Source organism: Bombus vancouverensis, unplaced genomic scaffold (genome assembly GCF_051014615.1).
Source record: "Bombus vancouverensis nearcticus unplaced genomic scaffold, iyBomVanc1_principal scaffold0027, whole genome shotgun sequence".
NCBI classification, from domain to species: domain Eukaryota; kingdom Metazoa; phylum Arthropoda; class Insecta; order Hymenoptera; family Apidae; genus Bombus; species Bombus vancouverensis.
The window spans coordinates 442,344-461,448 of NW_027468918.1; the positions used below are offsets into that span (position 1 = coordinate 442,344).

The window sequence follows — 19,105 nt, forward strand, 5'->3', positions numbered from 1 at the left end:
ATAGTCCATTCTTGCATACTATTGTTCCAGCTTTACTTGTATTTTCGATATTGATATAAATAGAAAGACAATTAATGTCGTTCGAGTCTATTTTCGGATCATTTATATTACGTTTAATCCATATAGTTATTATATGAGACATAGTATCGTAAAATTTGGAAGAATAAAACGTTCGTACAGGATGTACATTTTATAAGAACTCCAACAAATCTGCGTGTGCACCTAAAATACAAACCGATAGTGATTGTTCATAAGTTTATATACATTATCTAATGTCAATCGAAGGTATCAATTCTTTTTCTCCATAAGAGTACTTTTTCATTTATATGTGTTCAAAAATACATGTGTTCAACCGTGAAGCATATGTCACCTACAACGAAAAAGAGTTTTCCTATACTTAATATTTCCTTTATATACCCATGAAAGTCTATTCTTCGCGTAGTATGAAATTATGAATAAATCTGGAATATTGTTCAATCTGAAAAGAAAAATAACTTATTGACATCATTCATTGATACGAGATTCAGAATGTTTGTTTTGTCTTGCAGAGAAAGAAGGCAGCCCTTTCTTTTAATGTGAAATAGAAAGCGAAAATTTGAAAACAGATTTTTTGGAAATTTACTTGCAAATATCGTTTTCAATATCGTGATTTTCTTCCCAATGGTACTGTACTTTCAAATTTTCCAGTATCCCTCTAAAAACAAAAAGTCGAACCTCGTTATTATTAACGTAGGCATTACAAGGAAGAGAAGTATTAGAAAGCATTTATTATGGATTTTTATTATGGATTTCTTTATAATCATGTAAATAAGAAATTCCGGAAATTTTTTCCTCAAGAATTTAATTCTTGTGTTTTGATTGATAATTATTACACTGCATACTAACTTTTCGCATACTGTTCGCGTCTAACAATTTCCTAATAATAACTACTTCAAAATTACATATGTTCTTGCACGAATTCAAAAGTACGTATGATACAATTACAATTGATTCTAAAATAATAATTATTTAAAGATATTAAGATACTAATTAAACGTTTCACTATATTTCAAAATCTGGAACAACAAATTTTTATTTATAAAAAATGAAACTGTGTTTATATATTCTTTGTCATGATGCTATTTCTTATTACCATGTCGACATTTTTTAAAATTCATTTTGTTATCTCTACGCAATATGAAAATTCATATACTGCTTAATATTTTTTACATATTATCCATCCACCGCATGATATCTCCTGAAAAATCAAAATATTAATGTTATATTATTACAATGCTTCTTAAATTTCAATTTTTGACAAATTTGAAATCCAATATATTTTGCACAATTGTTATTTATCAAAAAATTCTAAGTTAGTAACTTTCTTTTCAAATGGCAAATAACATATACTTTGACTTACCTGTAAGTTTTTGTTCCTAATCATCATTTCCTCTTATAGAACATCATTATTGATCTTATAATTACTACCGGTGTCATAGATATTGTAGTGGCTACAACTGAATTAATAGAAAATGATAAATAACTGTGTATAACACTAACACATAACTGTGTATAACAATGACACATAACTTTTACTTACATATCAGTCGATAAGGGATTACTGTGATATCCTGTTGATGTTTCTTAAGGCACTTGATTAGGTGGGATACGGTATCATTCCTTATGGTATACTGTAGATAAGTATTTTAGAAAATGACAAGAATAAATCTAAATTATTCAGAGGTTCCAGTTTCGGCTTAGACATAAATACAGGACCATTTGCAAAGAAGGAAGGGTGCGTTTCTACAGCCTCGTTATAGTAACGAATACCAATATATAGTAATGAATACCAATCTCTGAATTACTGGTTACTAAACATAAATATCCTATAAAATTTAATATATTTCTTTAATTTTTAATACATACATGAGTTAGTAGTTCTAAATTATGAATCATCCTACCTGTGATATTACACTTTTCCTTATAATATCATCACTCAAGTGAACAACATTAAGATCATGTAAACCATGTCATCCTATCTTACTGTGAAGATACTTAGTTATGTTATCTAACATTATAAAAATATCACCAAATTCAAGTCCTTTTATTCACATCACATGGCCACGACGATCTGGTTCTTCGTTATATAATGTTCTAAAATTTGTCGTATATATAGGATGTACAAACCCTGATATCAAGGTATCAGTTCTTCCTTCCCAAGGGACAGTTTCATTAAAATTCTGATAGAATTAAAAATTAATTATTAATATTCTAACAATCATATATGTTAAATACATTATAGTCAACGATATATACCTGAGCGAATGTAGGGGTAATTCCTTGATAATTATAAATGTCATCAGCCCACATCATTGTGCCACTTCTTTGTACTCCAGCCTCTCGATTAACAGCCTAAACAAACATACAAAATTTTATAGAAGCTGTACAAAATATAGTATATATGCGCTATATTGAAGCGTTCAACGGGATATAGAGGTAATGTACATCACATACACGTGTACTCTCATGCAACAAAATACAATTAGATTTAATAGTATAAGCTCTTTTATTCATCATAATAGATTGGAAATTTAAGTGTCTTACGAGGGTGAGTAAAAAGTTACCCGCTCTGTCGGTGTAGAATTTATTTTAAGCAATTGTCAAAAAAGACATACATCATTTTTTGACATAATCACTCAATTTCTGTATACACTTTGTCCATTTGCTGAAGGACCTTCGTATTTTCTCATTAAAAAATGTTTTGGGCTGAGCTGCGAACCACGAATGCATCGTCGTCTTCACCTTTTCATCAGCTTTCTCGGCATCCATCTCGCACAAACTTTTTAAAACCCAAATCTGTCGTGCACTATTGCATAAGCAGAGCCGTGGCTGATTTCCAAATGATTTGCCACATTATCCAGTGTCACTCGTCTATTCCATAGATAGCACGTTCAATGTTGTCATCGTGGATGTGGACGGGCGTCCAGCTGTTTTTTCATAACACTTGTGCGATCTTCTTTGAACTTTTGTGCCCATTCAAACACACTTCGTGACAAAACACTTTCTCCATAATGTGCATTAAATCTTTGATAAATATAGGCATGAAACATAACCTCCGACCACAAGAAACGAATCACAGCATCATGCACTGTTTTCCTGCAAATCACCATTGCAAAGCGCCATTACTGGCGCAATGGTCACAAACGAATTGACGTAACACAATGAAACCTACGCAGCAGCACTGAACAGATATTGACGTCATACGAAGAGTGCAGATGGATCAATACGGTCGACAGAAGTTTTAACTATCTGGAGTGCGGATAAATTTTTACCGAGAGTCGTATAGGAATCTATAATCTGTAAGTACACCTTTGGCTGAATGGAAATTTCTCTTACATATAGTCAAAAATGCAGAAACAGTGTATTGAATTGGAAAGTGATAAAAAATAAGTGAAGTTTCCAGGTTGCATGTGATTGCATGAATACACAGGACGTTTTTAGCGAATAAAAAATAATTTTGAAAGACACGAGACTTATCTTGTATTTTATGTACTCTCTGTGTCCGAATTTCCAGAAGCTCTCTATCTTATGAAGTGTTTTAGATTAGCCGGAAAATTTTGTATGTACATACAAGAAGTATACGATCTAAGTGGAATATTCCATTATTCTCTTGATACAACAGAAACGAAATTTACAGAACTTCTCAGAAAGTTGGTTTATTATTACCAAATTAATAGAATTAATATACGTTTATCATCTTTACATACCTAAGTCGTGGAGGTTTATCGTGCGTAAAAAATTAGTGTCGTTTCAAAGTTACATTTCGTACATTTTAAGCCTATAATTTGTAACGTACAAAACAATGTAAATTTGAGCTGTTTCTTATCTCCACAATAAGAAAATCCAACTTTACGTTTTTTACACAATGATATTTATGGAACAGTAATATCATATTATTGCATCGCTTGGAGAATGAAGTCAAGGTACGATGTGACCCTAGTGTAAACGCTGGGATACCCAGCTGTGCCGCACTTATAAGCATAAGACACAATACCTATTAAATACGAGGTTCATTCATGTTGTATCAGCAGTGGTCCGCCGCGGTCAGCCTGAAAGGATCGTTAAATTTTTAATCAAAGATACTGAAATATATCGATCGAATTGTATTGAAATTATACTTATATACAGTAATAATCTTCTATTGATTTGTGTATTGAAATACTCCAATTTATAATGTACATGTTATATGTATTTTGAGCAAAACTAAGATTAGAAGGAAATTAGATTAAATACCACAATGAGGTGTGAGAAGTGGGCAAGACTATTAAATTGTGTTTATCTATTATTTCTAATGTTTAAGACGTCGATTTGATGTTAATTCGAATTGACGTGTCTTCAGATACCGTATAGTTTGTAGTAACTCTGTAACTTAATTACCGTACAAGAATCCTCTCCACCCTGAGCATGTTCGGCGCATATTATACCATCAGTGATATCAGGTGCATTAGGAAATTTGGAATAAGCTATTTTGCATTCGGCGTTCTTAATCACTGGCATTTGTACTTCCATTAATGCATTACGTCGTGGTCGTCCTACGAAGAAAATAAGAAAGATATTTAAGACTGGAACTGTTTAATTTTATTATAAAATTGATATCACTTACTATATCTTAATGCTCCCCATCCAGCAACAAGGGGGTTATAGCCGACGAAGTTGCTCTTTCGTAGGGGCTCTTTCGTACAAATGGGATATACGTACCCTGAAAAATAAAAGAATAAATGAAAATGCAGGAAACGAATGACCAAAAGTATGAGAAAGAATTGTACATGCTTTATGACACAATATATGTGTACAGTAAGAAATTTCAGGATATGATACTTCAGTAATACTCAATAGCATATATATATATATATATATATTTGAGGACTTACTCGAAAATGGCAATTCCTCCACCAATCTAAGAATGGCAATATTATGATTGTGTATGTTTTCTATTCCATCCATATGTGCATAATGTGCTGCGGTCAAAACATGCCTAGCCGATATCAGGGAACCTCCGCACTTCCATAGTGGTTTGTCTGGGTTTCGGGGATTACGAAAACCTAATGCAGCGATCCATGGCCAAGCGCCTAAAATGCAATAGTCATAGTTGTGAATATACATAATTTTTTCTCACATAACGAGTAACAACGATTATTACCTATTCGATATTCGATCATACAGCAGACGATAAGTACATACGTACAAATACTCTGAAATACAGATTTGATAAAGACAGAAATTAAATTTTTATTCCAGTGGAATGCAAATTATCAAATAATTCTATATAATTTCTATTTGAACTATACTGAACTATAAAGTTCAAACGTGTAATTTCTGCCCTAACAGTTTTTGATCTCTATCCATATTATTACTCCTATATCAATTCTTTATTTCAAGCAAAAAGATACTCTTCCTAACATGAAGTAAAAGAAAGAAATAATTCAAGTTAATAAGTAAAGTTACTACCGATGAAATCATAGCATTATTATTTAGTCTAATTGAAATGTACATTGATGTGCTGTTTAATGCCTTTAAAGTTCATTCTTTGCAGTAAATGGCTTATTATTAATCGGAAAGAAAGACATAAAACGTACCAAGTTCAGCTGGTTTACCATCGACCACCCTGGTATGAGAGACGTTGCTAAAACCACAGTATGGTGGTCGCAAAGCCTTATACTTGTACACAGTTTTTATTAAAATTTCTCTCTTCTCTTTGTTTGGATCGTTCGGACAGCAAACGATCGTAACATTGCCCTGGTATCTGCACACTGATCGTCTATAAAAATCGGTGGCTGTACGGTACTGTATCTGCCATATTTCTTGCAGAGGTTTACATTTTCTGTAGTCAAGGCACCTGCCTTCTTGATTGTCCGGTGTGGTACATTCTGGATCAAACAATTTTAAAACATTTATACAGTTCAAAGATGCGTAAGAAAGCGACACCGATTACTCAACTTTCGAAGTAAAAAGCCGATCAAGTCCACCGGATTGCCCTACAGACACGTATTAATCCGTAAGAGTTAGTCATCATGTTGATAATAATTATCTAAAGAAACTTTTCACGTGAAAATATAAAATTTTAATTGATTAGATATTGTGTTAGCCATACTTAAGAAAGAAAATGAAAATGAATGAAATGAAAGAAAAGGACTACCTTCAACCTCATTTCTTAAATAAACACTTTGTCAGTTTTGCGGTAAATAAATTCTTAGGAATTCAGGACAGTTTTTAGTGAATCATTTTGTTTCGACCGTTCGCGGAGAGACGCGATCGCGAGATAGCACGTCAACGAGAGTTGTAAGTTCCCGTTACGATTAAATAATCGACGCCACGAACTGATCGATCCCCTTATTTCGATTATGATAATAAGGGTAGTTCAATGAAATTCCACAGAATTAACACAAATAAATTAATGTTTATTTCAACAACTTATTAACTAGAAAGATATAAAAGGAACAAAAAAAATGTAACTGCGTTTTGGTTGATAAGTAATGCGCGACATACCACATGTGTTGACGGTTCGACTTCTCGAAAAGTTCTGAACGCCTTTCGATTTTTTTCGTTTTTTCTGGAAGGCGACCCCCACTACGTTCGGATCACGCCACATTCTTTTACTGCGAGGTAAAATACGGGCCACGAGTCGACGTTTCTGGAAGTCGCCCTGCTTAATGAACCACGCGCTTGCCACTACAATGTTTGTTTGCCGGGCAGACGCGACGATCCGTCTGCGACATTATAGTGGCGCTATCGATAGTTAAGAATATGACCTATGGTAAGCCGCATGGCGTAACATTCTCCCCCCGTTGAGAGGGTACCGATCAAACTAGCGAGGTGTGGCTGAAATTCCCATCTTATTTCGTCTCGGTGGCTAGTTGTTCGGGTTTCTCGAGATCGGGTTGAATTGGCAGTGGGACAAGCCTTTTGACGCCCCGATCCAAAATGCTCTTTGCCGTCTGAACTGTAGCTGTCCGGATGACACCATCGGCGCCTGGATGAACCTTGATAACTCGGCCCAGAGGCCAATGCATGGAGGGAACGTTGTCCTATCTGAGGATGACGATTGTGCCCTTTTGGATGCTGTGTCCACCCTTGCTCCATTTATTGCGGTTGGTTAGCTCGTTCAAATACTCCTTATGCCAGCGGTTCCAAAAATGTTGTTTAAGCTGTTGGATATGCTGCCATTTGGAGAGTCGGTTCGATGAAATGTCTCTGAAATCTCGATCACGTAAGCACATTAATGAATCGCCAATGAGGAAATGTCCGGGAGTGAGGGCTAGGAGATCATTTGGATCGGTGGAGATAGGAGTTAGCGGGCGGGAATTGAGGACTGCTTCTATTTCTATGATAAGAGTATTACGGTGTTAAGCTCATATGTTTCTGTTTCTCCACTCGCGCTGCGCCATAATATCCTTTGATATTTCCGATCCTCTGGTCGTACGAGGAATTGCCGATACATTTTCTCGATGTCGCCAGTCAGTACGTACTGATGAGCGCGGAATCTAATTAATATACAAAATAAATCTTCCTGTAACTTGGGTCCTGTGTAAAGTGTATCGTTTAGGGAGGTTCCGGCAGTGCTTGGTGCCGATCCGTCGAAAACTACACGGAGTTTGGTGGTTTGACTCGATGCTTTGGTCACGCCATGATGGGGTAAATAGTATCCGTTGTCGTCGGAGTGGTTGACATTGACCTTCGTCATGTGTCCCAATGCCAGGTATTCCTGTATTACCGTTCGATATTCTGATTCGAAGCGTTTGTCGTGCTGGAATCGGCGATTGAGTGAGGCGAGTCGTTTAATTGCCAGCGTTTTAGAGGATCCGAGTGACTGAAGCTGATCATTGAAAGGTAGAGCGACGATGTATCGTCCTTCGCTGGTGCGTCGGGTGTGGGCTTGGAAGTGTTCTTCGCATCGTCGATCTGCCCTCTGAGATATGTTTAATTGAGGGTCCTTCATCGATTTCCCAAAACCGCGAGGGGTCTGCTTGTAAAGTCGTCGTGGATGTGTGAAATATGTTTGTCGCGGTTTGGGAAGTTGGACTCCCCAACTATAATTATTTTACTACAGAATCCTCAAAAACATGATGTATGTATATATATCCTGAAATATTATCAGTCTGTTGTCAAGTTATAGAACATTATGGAAATTGCCAGTTAAAGTCATAAAAAACAAAAAATAGGGAAGTTCGTTAAAATATGTGATTTTCCAATCAAGATATAGAATTTATTCGAGTAATATAGATTACGGTAGAGATGGTGACGGTAACAATGAGTGGACTGATTCTTCGTGCGAAAACAAATTGGAAGCGCAGAGCGATGTATTGTTTCAGCGAATATCGATTTTAAAGCACGGTTTTAAAGTACGTGTGCGTTTGACTAGGTGTGTTAATTAATATTGCTGTCTGATTTTCGATATGTAAATACAATATCTACATATCTTTAAACTTATGATAATTGAACTAACAATTTTTTTAAATTTAAATTAAACTTATGATAATTGAACAAACAATTTTTTTAAATTTATATTAATATTTATCCTTTTAAATGCAACAATTTTTTTTAATAATAACTTCACTCGTAAGTCAGCTGCGCACATATTTGATCGTTCTTTAAAGCTTGAATCTCTGCGAAGAGAAAAAATCTTTCAACCAACAAGAACTGGTTCTACGTTTTCTATCCATTTCCTTCCAGATAAATCTCTCTATCTAAAATCCTTATTTCCGTATTTCCTTGAAAAGGTTAAAGTCGTTTTGTATAAAATCCAATGTAGAGAAGAAGGAAGATCCGCAAAAGATTCTTTCAGCTTTCCCTATGTTTGAGCTCGAATCAAAGCAATCCTATTCCCAATAGGGTGACTATGCGTTTAACTTCTCATAGAATCTCTCTGATTCCGTGTGATACCTTCGGTGTTTTTGAAGTATGTAATTGATATCGTAACGTCAACGCTTTGCAGTGCGAATTCAATTTTGAGTTGCAATTTCCCTGTTTGCGTGGCAAAATCATAAAATCGATAGCGCACGTTTCGATAAACACGTTTTCTTTGCTGATGCCGCACTGTAAATATAAATATTTGAATAAATATCGCGAATTTCATGTTGCTAAAAGATTTATACTATTTATTCGTAAATAACTGTTGGATATGTTTAAGTTGAAACCACTGCATTAGGTCTTTTTTCTTGTTTAAAATTATTTGTATTGGTAAATTGAATGAAAGTTCTAACATGTAATTTGTTCTTCTTTTATAAATAGTTTACAGAGGATAAAGCGTGGGTAACTCAAGACTGTCGCGATCATGACACTATACATACTTATGTATAGCACGTATACTAAGCTAACTCAAATAGCAAGTCAGAGAAATGGAAACTTAGGAAAATCTAAAGGAAGATAAAACGTTCGAGCCTTGACAGGAATATGAGATGCTAAGTAATCTTCCTAAGTAATCTCCTCCAGCTTTTTCTATTTTGATCAATAATTATTAGTACATGTTAGGAAAACAAATAGAATTTTTGTTCTCAAGCGAGGTATAATTTAAATTTTGTATGTACACAAAAATGTTAAATATCTGTAATAAACATGGTACAATCAATTTTTTTACATAAAATTATATTGTATAGGCTATTGTTATTTAAACATTTTAAATTGGATGAAGGAAAAAAATGACGCAAATAAAACGTAGAACATTTTAATTAAAGAGACTAATATAGAGATTTATCTACTTAACTGTGATTAAATCATCTCCACTTAACGCTGTACCTCTTCTATTAATTATGCTTCGTTAAACTATGATTACAGAGAATGGGTTTTTTGATAAAATGACATTCTGACAAATATATATAGATCGATATATATAGATATAGATAGACAAATATATAGATTCTTACAACAGTAGTTACGAATGAACAGTAGTTATTGTATTGTATCAATTCCGTTCTTCAGAAGCTTCATTTGTGAAAAGACAATTCGCCAGAATATGGATTCTCTGTAGTTATAGCTATAGGATTTCAATCTAGTTGACAGACTTGCTTTACGTAGAGAATATCTGTCTCTTGTTCTACCTTATCGCGATTCTCTCCTCATCTTATACGCTTTGTCGAGCAAAGTAATATTGGCATATATCTCGGCTCTGGTTACAATCATTAGTTTCCGCCTAAACGGTTAGAATCACATAGCTCGCGCTCTACTCTCGTTTATTCACCATTCAGGCCATATGGTCGCATGCGACTAGTTTTATGTTAATTCCGACCGATTACAATACCTTTCTTTCGTTTACAAGGAACGACGAGACTGGCAGTTGCGTGATTTCCAATGCAAAAGCCGCGATATCTGCACGATAACCTAACCTCAACCGATTTTGTTGTACTATTCTTATGTGGACTTCGTTTGTACCACTTTCGTAACAAAAATAGAATACGTAGAACACAGCATTCCGTTATGCGATATTGTCGATTCCTAACATCCGAAAAATCAGAGATAATTTTTTCCCTACAGTTGTACATTTGTGTGAAAAATTACGAACGTAAAGTTGTTTGGTGCATGCACAGTCCTCCCCTACCCTGCATTTGCGTGGACATGCTAGAAAGATTCACTTTTCCACGGTGAAACTGTATGTATTATAATTTCATTTTTACAAAGGTCGAACATCCTACTATGCATAAATTTAATATTAATATAAGCAGGTTTCCTGTTAAGTATTACATCTGACGTATAAGCACACGTGTGTACGAGCCTTGGTTTTAAATGTCTTATAGTAGACACCGAAAAGATTATTCAGTTGGATATCTGACTCAACATCAATATTTTACTAGGAGATAACATGTTAAGAACACGTTGGTGGATGGCATGGGAGATGATGAATGAAGACATACTTCTGTGAGATACATAAAATAGTAGTCAGAACGTATTTTGGCGCTTGGGGACCGCAACAGCTGGTGATACTGTCATACACCTCCATTTATAAACTTTCGAAAATCGATGTGACCTTCAAACTTTAGTGTATTCTGTTTCACAGCACAAAATGTTTCCGAAACGTACGTTTATTGTTACAATGAACTTGACTAATGGCTCTGAAATACTATCCTTGAAAAAACAATGGGGGAATTAGAGCAAAAAAAAGAAGGAAATAAACAAAGACCTTGTTGGTTCGTAAAAATAAAATATGCTACAGGAAAAACTTTTTCCAACTGATTGAGATGCGACAAGCTTTAAAAGCTATGACGCGAATCGAGCGTTTGTCTACAAGAGCGCATTTTCGGTGGATATATAGATATACATGTATATGTGACGAAATATACTAAAGCAATATTGACCCTTTGTCGCTGAAAGTATCAAACTACAAAACTTCCTTTCAAATTTTCAGAATAAGGAAATCAGGATCATGATAAATAATTGGAACATAATTAAAAATAATATATCTTCTCTATAAGATAATGAATACATTGGTTCATTTAATTTTTATGGATATTCAAACGCTTCTGTGAAATAAAACGTCAAGATTATAGAGTATAAAATTCATAGCTATGAAATAACTAAAACTCTGATGTATTATTAAAAATATACGTTAGGTTCTATGTAGTGATACATGCAAAGATTACATGTACAAACCCATAATTAACACAATGCTACCGCAACCATTCTGCAATCTACCTTGCCCAAAACACTCTTCCAGTCACCTCCAAACTCTTCAATTCTCTCCACCTAACCACCCACAAACCATTCACAAACATGCAATTCTCGACAAAAGAAGAACTTGTCGTCAGTTGTCCTTAACATCTCGTTCATTCATTTGGTCCCTATCCCCCTATTTCCTCCCACTGCGATGATCGCACTACATTTTTCCACGTCTCTATTCTATTCTCTGGATGACCTGAATTCTCGAGCAGTCGAGTGACGATTGATCTGTACAATTGATCGATTTCTGTTTACTACAGCCATGCAGGAAATTTCGTCTTGGAAAGCGATGTTGTGATTTCGAATGCTTGGACCATGTAAAAAACATTACCGGAACCGGTGAAATTTATGTCCTTGAGGATGAGAAATCCTCCAGCTCCTCGACTCACCAACAAACGTGATGAGCTCAATGGTGCTGTTGCGGCTATTTGAATTTTTCAACAAGGATCCAGATGGCGCCGTGGACGAAATTCAATCATTATAAACGTCAACGATCAACATCAGCCATCAGGTAATTTCATATTGGTGACTTATTTCTTCTGTGTTATTTCTTCTAATTTTATTGTTAGTTCTTCCATTTGTATTCCAAAAGATTGAACTCTTTTTACGTGCGTGTGTGTTTTTCTTTTTTTTGTAACTCGTCGAGTTGCAATTCTAATTTTTGCACTTCCTCCTTCATGTCCTCTATGTGCTTCTCGAACTCTTGTGTCGTCCTGTCTTTGTCGGAACATTCTACTTGAAGATCAGCGAGTTGATGCTCGGGATCGTAATTCAATTTTTGGTCATTTTATTGCTGTCATTTTATCAACTTCTTTCTTCTTCTTTCTTTTTTTTTTTGAACTTAAAATCTTGATTTAAGGTTTGTGTTTCACTATATGATTTATTATTATTAACTAGTTCAACATTATTTTCAGTAGATTTTTTTTCGCGTGATTTTTATACTTATTTAAATAGTTTAACATGAGCAAATGCATCGTACGTCAGATATACCATTTTTAATAAATTGTCGCCTTTACAACTCGAGTTACCTCTGAACGAGTCGCATGATTGATCAATAAGCCATGAGTAATTATGCAAATTCAGTATTTTTTTCATCTATCTATCTGAATATTATAACAAAGACTTTACATTGAATATTTTATTAAAATTGTAAGTTTTTCATAAACGCTTCAAAATCCACAGTCTATTGATCAACTCCTCTATCCTTTCTCTTTCTCCTCACTAAAATAGATAAATTCCTAATGTAGTTTGTGGATAATATTTTTTTTTTTTTTTCTAAAGCAAATCACATTTATCATCTGATATATTTTTTGAAATAATTTCTGTCTGTACATTTTCTTCTTTTCCCTTACTCCTCTTTCTCTTTCTAATGAATTCTTTTTATTCCGTAAAATAGTTTTTGTATATTCAATTTTGTTAAGTGCAATCCTTATTTCTGATAACTTACTTTTATTAGATAATTCTTGTGAATCTTCTACTACATCTTCCATATCATTTTGAGTGCGGCTTCTACCTTCAGTAAATTTAATATCTTGAACCGTATCATTAATTTCAATAGCTCTTTCGGTATCAAGTAAATCGCACTTATTATTTAATATACCTTTTGAATTGACTTCTGTCTCTGTAGTTTCTTCTTTTGTATCTTCTTCGAGTTTTCTTCGTTCTTCTAATCCACCCTTCTCATTTTCTAGGATCTTCCTTGTTGTTACGCCGCCTAAAACATCTGCACGCCAGCCCGCGCCAGCTCGCGCCACCGGACAACAACCAGCCTGCGTAACGTCACTTCGACCCTCAATAAACCTAAGGACCCACCATAACTTTCACTTCCCTGTATTGTTTCGCCATGTGTCTTCAATCCGTTTGTCTTGAAGAATTTCTAAAGCTTAAAAATATTCTCGAAACACAGTCGGTTTTTAGAGAGGTCCTTGGGTTTATTAGGCGTACTTAAAACACGGAGAAAGCGGGTATGCACCCATTAGGAAAATCCGAATAGCCCTCTAATAAAACAAGCTATGTTTTCCTCACGCACACAGTCATCTATCCACCACGATGGTAGGAGACTTCCTACTCATCCCTTCGAGCAGTAGTGCAGGTCATGACCAATCGACACCGCGGTTCGTTACCCTCACTTTTCCTAACGAAAGTGGGAACAACGAATCCGCGTTCTTTAGGCACAGGGGCACACCCACACCGAACTTTTCTTCCGTATTAGAAAAAGAGCGACAGACAGTCTAAAAACTAACGCCTAACGCGGCAGTCTACACATAGCGCGAGAGTCGCATACTTCACGAAAATCTTTTGTCGGTTCTCGGTGTTGTCGAACATACATCTTCTCTCCTAAATATATTATAGTGCTAAGTCCATTAATACATTAATTTCCATTATAAGAGCCCTGCTCTAGCGTACATATCTATCACATCTTCGTGCGACAAGTTGTTAACTATTTATTTCTCTACGTCAGTGTAATCTAAGTGTTGGAAATATATAATTTATAATTCAGTGAATCACAGTGTTATACAAACTCAATCACCCCTATTATCTCAACGGAAATCAGTCGCTGCTTTAATAGTCTCCTTTAACAGTTTTCTTAACTTGATTTCGTTCTGCTTCTGCATAGCGTCTAGTATGGCCCGAATACTTGGATCCACACCAGTAGCCATAGCCAAGCCGGTGAAAATTATCCTTTGTTCCGTGGTATATATAGGGTAAAACGAATGGTAGACCGCAGCATAGTGGTTTCCAACGATCCACACTTGTTCTAATTCCTCACTCAACGTCTTTCGTGTCCATTGACGTAGAAAAAGGTAAGTTATTGTAATATCGGAATATATTAAAGGTGTAATTTTGTCCGATTAATTATAATTTATTAATAATGGATTGAAAATACAGATATTAGTTAGACAGAGAAACGATGTTTGATTAACAGGAAAACTAAATGCAACGCTCGTATTTTTTATATTTGGTAACTCTCTCTCTCTCTCTCTCTCTCTCTCTCTCTCTCTCTCTCTCTCTCTCTCTCTCACTGGCAACTCTAACACTCGACAATTCTAACGACTCTATGCTTCGACGTCTCGATCAACTCTGACCCTCGCCAATGCATTCCTGCTCGGTCGTGCTCGCTCTTGCTCTCGTCCTCTCACACACACACACACACACGCACGCACACACGCACACGCACACGCACACGCACACACTTTCTGGCTCACATGCTCTGGCCTCTCGATTGCCACTCCTTGAAATATGAAACCGTACTTCTGTTTTGACGCTGTTTATCTTTTCTCGCGTCACTGTTACTAGGCGCTCTTGGATGTAAACAAACTACAAAAAGACGACGTACACGGTGTTTTCTAATTTCAGCCGATCTTCAATCAAAGCTATTCTACGATATTACAGAATTATATTTCCCCCTTTTTAATTAATTATATGTCGGAGAAGCAGGGGGGATAGGGTTGTCGGTATTTGAGGAGTCTTCGTTGAAGGTAGCCATCGTTGCGGTGTAACGAAGATACGATTTATTGACACAGGTATGAATAACACAGGTTTGACAATCTACCACGGCGGTGAGACGTCCGCGGCACTAGTGACAGTGGTCTCCGGTTCAATAACGAATCCGCGGCCAACGGGATGACAGATGGGCGTTCTCGCTGAATCTAAGTCTGACTCGTAAAAATAATTGCTGAGCGTAAAGACGTTACTCTTTGGTCGACGGGAGCGCGTAAAAGAATGCCCGTCCCGTCCCGATGATGCCACAGAGGAAAACTATAATGGGGTGTGTCTAAGGACACGAGATCATCGGATTCGTCGAGGAAAGCCTTCGTTTAGGAAGTAAGGGAAATTGACGTTGCTGCTAATTGGTCAATCTCCATATCGGTGGTTAGAAAAAGATGCTAGCCGCCCTCGAGGGAAAGTTGCTAGTGGGAGACGCCGCTCGTTGAAAAATATGTCTCCCCTATCTTCCCGTAGTTAGGACAAAGACTGTTTGTCTGTTTGAAGGACTTTAGTTAACTAAACCTTAAGATTTATAACGGGCCCTCGGGCTAGCCGAACATGTACTGTGGAGACGCATCGACATCTGGCAATCATCTTACTCGAAGAATAGGCTCTGCGTGTGGCGAGCCACGGGACAGAAACCGTTGGAATGTTTACTGTCGCGTGTCGCCACGAATATTTCTTTTAAGGAGAGCTATAGAATTACTCCATACCTTTGTTAGGCAAAGCGTTCATCCCTTGACCGCGGCTACGTTGGGCGACAGACTGTCACCTCGAGCCAAAGCTCACCGTCACTAATCTCGAACAATTACAATCGGATTGAATAACTACAATAGTTTAGTTACAGTTATAGTGGCCTTTAGATTGCAATGTTGCGGGGCTATCCCAAGGTTCCGGTGTCCTTTCATCTCCGACATATATTTAACTATATATATTAACTATATATTTTCCCTAGGAACAGTAAGATTTTAACGATACAACTTTATTAAGAGATCTTAATGTCATAAACGGTATCGAAACTTCGTAATTAATATTGTTAAGGAAGAAAATATTGGTAATCTCCTCGAACGACGAGCGCTTGATATTCACAATTAGAACTCGATATCTTAGCTTCTTATAATATCCTAATAAAATGTTATTTATCGATTACAATTGTCCTGTCGTATTTTATTGTGTTTGCTTTATAAATGTGAACTTTATTCAAAAAGAGTTCATCGATATAACGGTATTGAAGAGAACTACTCGAGAAACTATATCTAGCCCTTGGATGGAGGGATTGCTTGCTTCTTACAATCGAATAATTGGAGTGTAACTAGAAACACGAACGGTAGTTTAGCAATGGAGAAGAACTTTAGAACGACAGCAATTTTCTTCTTGTTTCTTTGAGAAAGGCACCGTTCATTTTATGTTTGCGAGAATGGGGTTGTTGGACGAATTTGATTAAAAAGGAAAGATCTTTAACAAATATTCTTCCCATTGATACATTCCTATATTTTTGATTTAATTATTTGAAAATGCAATTTTGCATATACCTATGTGCTATTATATACTATAATCGCAGGCGTTTCTTTAAAATGATGTACTATTGAAACAAGGCAAAGTATCGTCGAATTCTTCTAGATTCAATTTCTCAAAAGAATGGCTCTATTGATTAACCAAACATAGTTCCCATAAGCATATACGTACTTCTCAGAAAAGATAGTTATATCTAGATCAATATTACTCCCCACAGTGACCTATATGTCAAAGAAAAAAAAGACACATCAAGTATTAAATCATACTACTATTACGTCCACTATCTCTACAAATCCTCCACTCTTGGAAAAGTCTATCTTATTCAAACGTAACGTAACTCAAATTAAATCTTTTCCATCATCATAAATACGAAACATTTATAAAATTATCATCTTCGATTATTTACTCAACATCTAGCTAACAAAATCTTCTCCATCGCCGTACCCCTTAATCCTGACCGCGTACAATTAACGTATGAATAGTTAATTTATTGAAATTTAAACGACCATTTTACGCTACTTGTACTCGAATGATTTTAGGATCTTGCTGTATCTCTTGCACAGTGTTATACTGACAGGCGAGAAACATAGAAACGTAACTTCCGATCCACTGATTTACCCTAAACAGACGATGATAGGTTATACGGTGCACGCAATACAGAAGCGTTTCCGATGCAATTCGAAGGTGCGTTGTTACAATGGAGTTCATCGATCCATAATGACTATTTCCCCGCCAACTACAGCCTGTAATAACGGAATAGCCAATAAAGTATATCCTGTCGATTTAATCGTTACCCCCACGGTGCACCGCGCGCACGGAGATCGGATCGGTGATTTTCACGTGATGTTTCGCAAATCGTGAGGCGCTCGCGTGATTCGCGCGTTTTAAGCGTTCCCGCTCTTCCCGTCCGATAGAAAGAGAAAGGGAACAGGGGTGGAAGGAAGAGGGAAGATACGTGATGCGGGTTCAACCTGCCGCGGGAACCTTTAAAGAAGGTCGGTGCAACGGGGGAGATGTAATTTTAATAAGTTGGAGAACAAGTCATTGTAAAAGATGGATATTCAGATGTTGGAGATGCAGCAGATTTACGACTCGCTGGAATTAAGTTAGTTAAGGTGTTGAAAACCTAACGTCTTTTCAAAGGCGTTTGCCGCGTTTCTTTTCAAATCAAAATACATACATACGATACGTACAATGTATGCGCCTAAAGTTTTAAAGTTAATTTCTATTCAAGGAATGGACTGTTTTATTATAGGTTTAGGAAATTGAAAAGAAGCAATTGCTTGTTTCTAAGGAAGAATCGCGAGAAGTACAGTTAGAAACTGTATTGTGAATCACTTTTCCTGGTTTCCGTAACGAGGAAGTGAAAAAAAAAAACGCAGACAAGTCAGCGTTTACCGTAGCTAAATGGAAGATACGCAGGTACGAGTCGTTACAGTTTTGTCGTTGCAACGATTCCCGCTGCGTAATTTGATAATGAACAGTTGAAAAATAGCAGCGTTGTGTCCGTACTCTTTAATATCCCATTATATGGAAGTTAACGACCGGAAAATACACCGCTCAACTACTTGAAGGAAGTAGCTCATGAGCAAGTCTTTTGTATCCTCGCAATGGTATAATTCCTGTAACGTCTCGTTCTCGGAGGATTTATTTCGTTGATTTGTACTTGTTTATTGCTTTTGTGTTTTCATGAATGGAGCATGTCGCATGCGAATCGTAATATGGTTTTAATGGCGTTTCGACTTCAATGATATCAGCGGCTGATTGCGCTTCCCGTAAGAAGCTTCCAATCATTATGTATTTTAGGAACAACAAATAAGGATATTTAGAGAACGAATTAATTATTCAATTGTTCGCGCAAGAAATACCTGTCTCTTTTTCGAAAGTTATAAATGCTGTTTTCAAAGAGTTCCTTAGCTCACCATAAACCAGATAAGAATCTTTGGTTCCGTCTAGAAAAAGAAACCTTCAGATCAAACCGAAAGGGGTTCGGATTATATTTTCTAATCGTATTTGTATATTTCTTTTTACGGTCAGCTTGTCATCCACGTACAATCGAACAGAGAGTCCATTAATTATTTCCCTTCGACTTGTTTCAGGGGGAGCATCTCTGAAGCCATGCCGGCTGACGAGTTCGCTGGAAATCGAAACAGAAGCAAACCAAGACTGCAACCATCTTAACGAACCGCTATTATCACTGGCAAGGTCATCGGGCAGATCTAATCATGCTCACGCCGACCATGCTTCCTGTGCACTCGTTCCTCTTTCTTAACGACGTCAACCAGAAGATCGGGTGCTAAGAAATTCGAAATCGAGTTGATTGAAAATCTCAAGGAATATTAAAAAAAATACGAATAAACAATTTGATATAGAAATCATCCATTTTGGGCAAAGAAAAGAAACAATCAGAAAAAGG

General features: G+C 36.3%; 1 protein-coding gene and 3 long non-coding RNA genes across 8 annotated transcripts in view; 2 read left to right on the top strand and 2 right to left on the bottom strand.

Moving 5' to 3' along the window:
• On the bottom strand, positions 1-3,180 carry LOC143304241 (uncharacterized). 2 transcript variants are annotated; one of them, XR_013060945.1, is made up of 7 exons: positions 2,604-3,180; positions 2,296-2,391; positions 1,941-2,219; positions 1,580-1,865; positions 1,400-1,496; positions 1,133-1,237; positions 1-1,055 (listed from the first exon to the last, which is right to left on the bottom strand). It is a non-coding gene; the product is annotated as an uncharacterized LOC143304241 (long non-coding RNA). The 2 variants fall into 2 exon arrangements; XR_013060944.1 differs by having other exon boundaries at positions 1-1,237; positions 2,604-3,170.
• LOC117160219 (omega-amidase NIT2-A-like) overlaps positions 3,179-19,105 on the top strand; it is a 26,825-nt gene continuing 10,898 nt past the window's right edge. For 3 of the 4 annotated variants that reach the window (XR_013060939.1, XR_013060940.1, XM_076626624.1), the window contains exon 1: positions 3,179-3,338. The gene's annotated coding sequence lies outside the window, so the exon portion shown is untranslated. The remainder of the gene's footprint in view (positions 3,339-19,105) is intronic. The other variant, XR_013060941.1, reaches the window with a different exon arrangement.
• Positions 10,005-14,189, top strand: LOC143304231 (uncharacterized). Its single transcript, XR_013060930.1, has 2 exons — positions 10,005-12,196; positions 13,377-14,189. It is a non-coding gene; the product is annotated as an uncharacterized LOC143304231 (long non-coding RNA).
• LOC143304242 (uncharacterized) overlaps positions 18,918-19,105 on the bottom strand; it is a 927-nt gene continuing 739 nt past the window's right edge. Inside the window, exon 3 of the long non-coding RNA XR_013060946.1 lies at positions 18,918-18,985. This is a non-coding gene — a long non-coding RNA (uncharacterized LOC143304242). The remainder of the gene's footprint in view (positions 18,986-19,105) is intronic.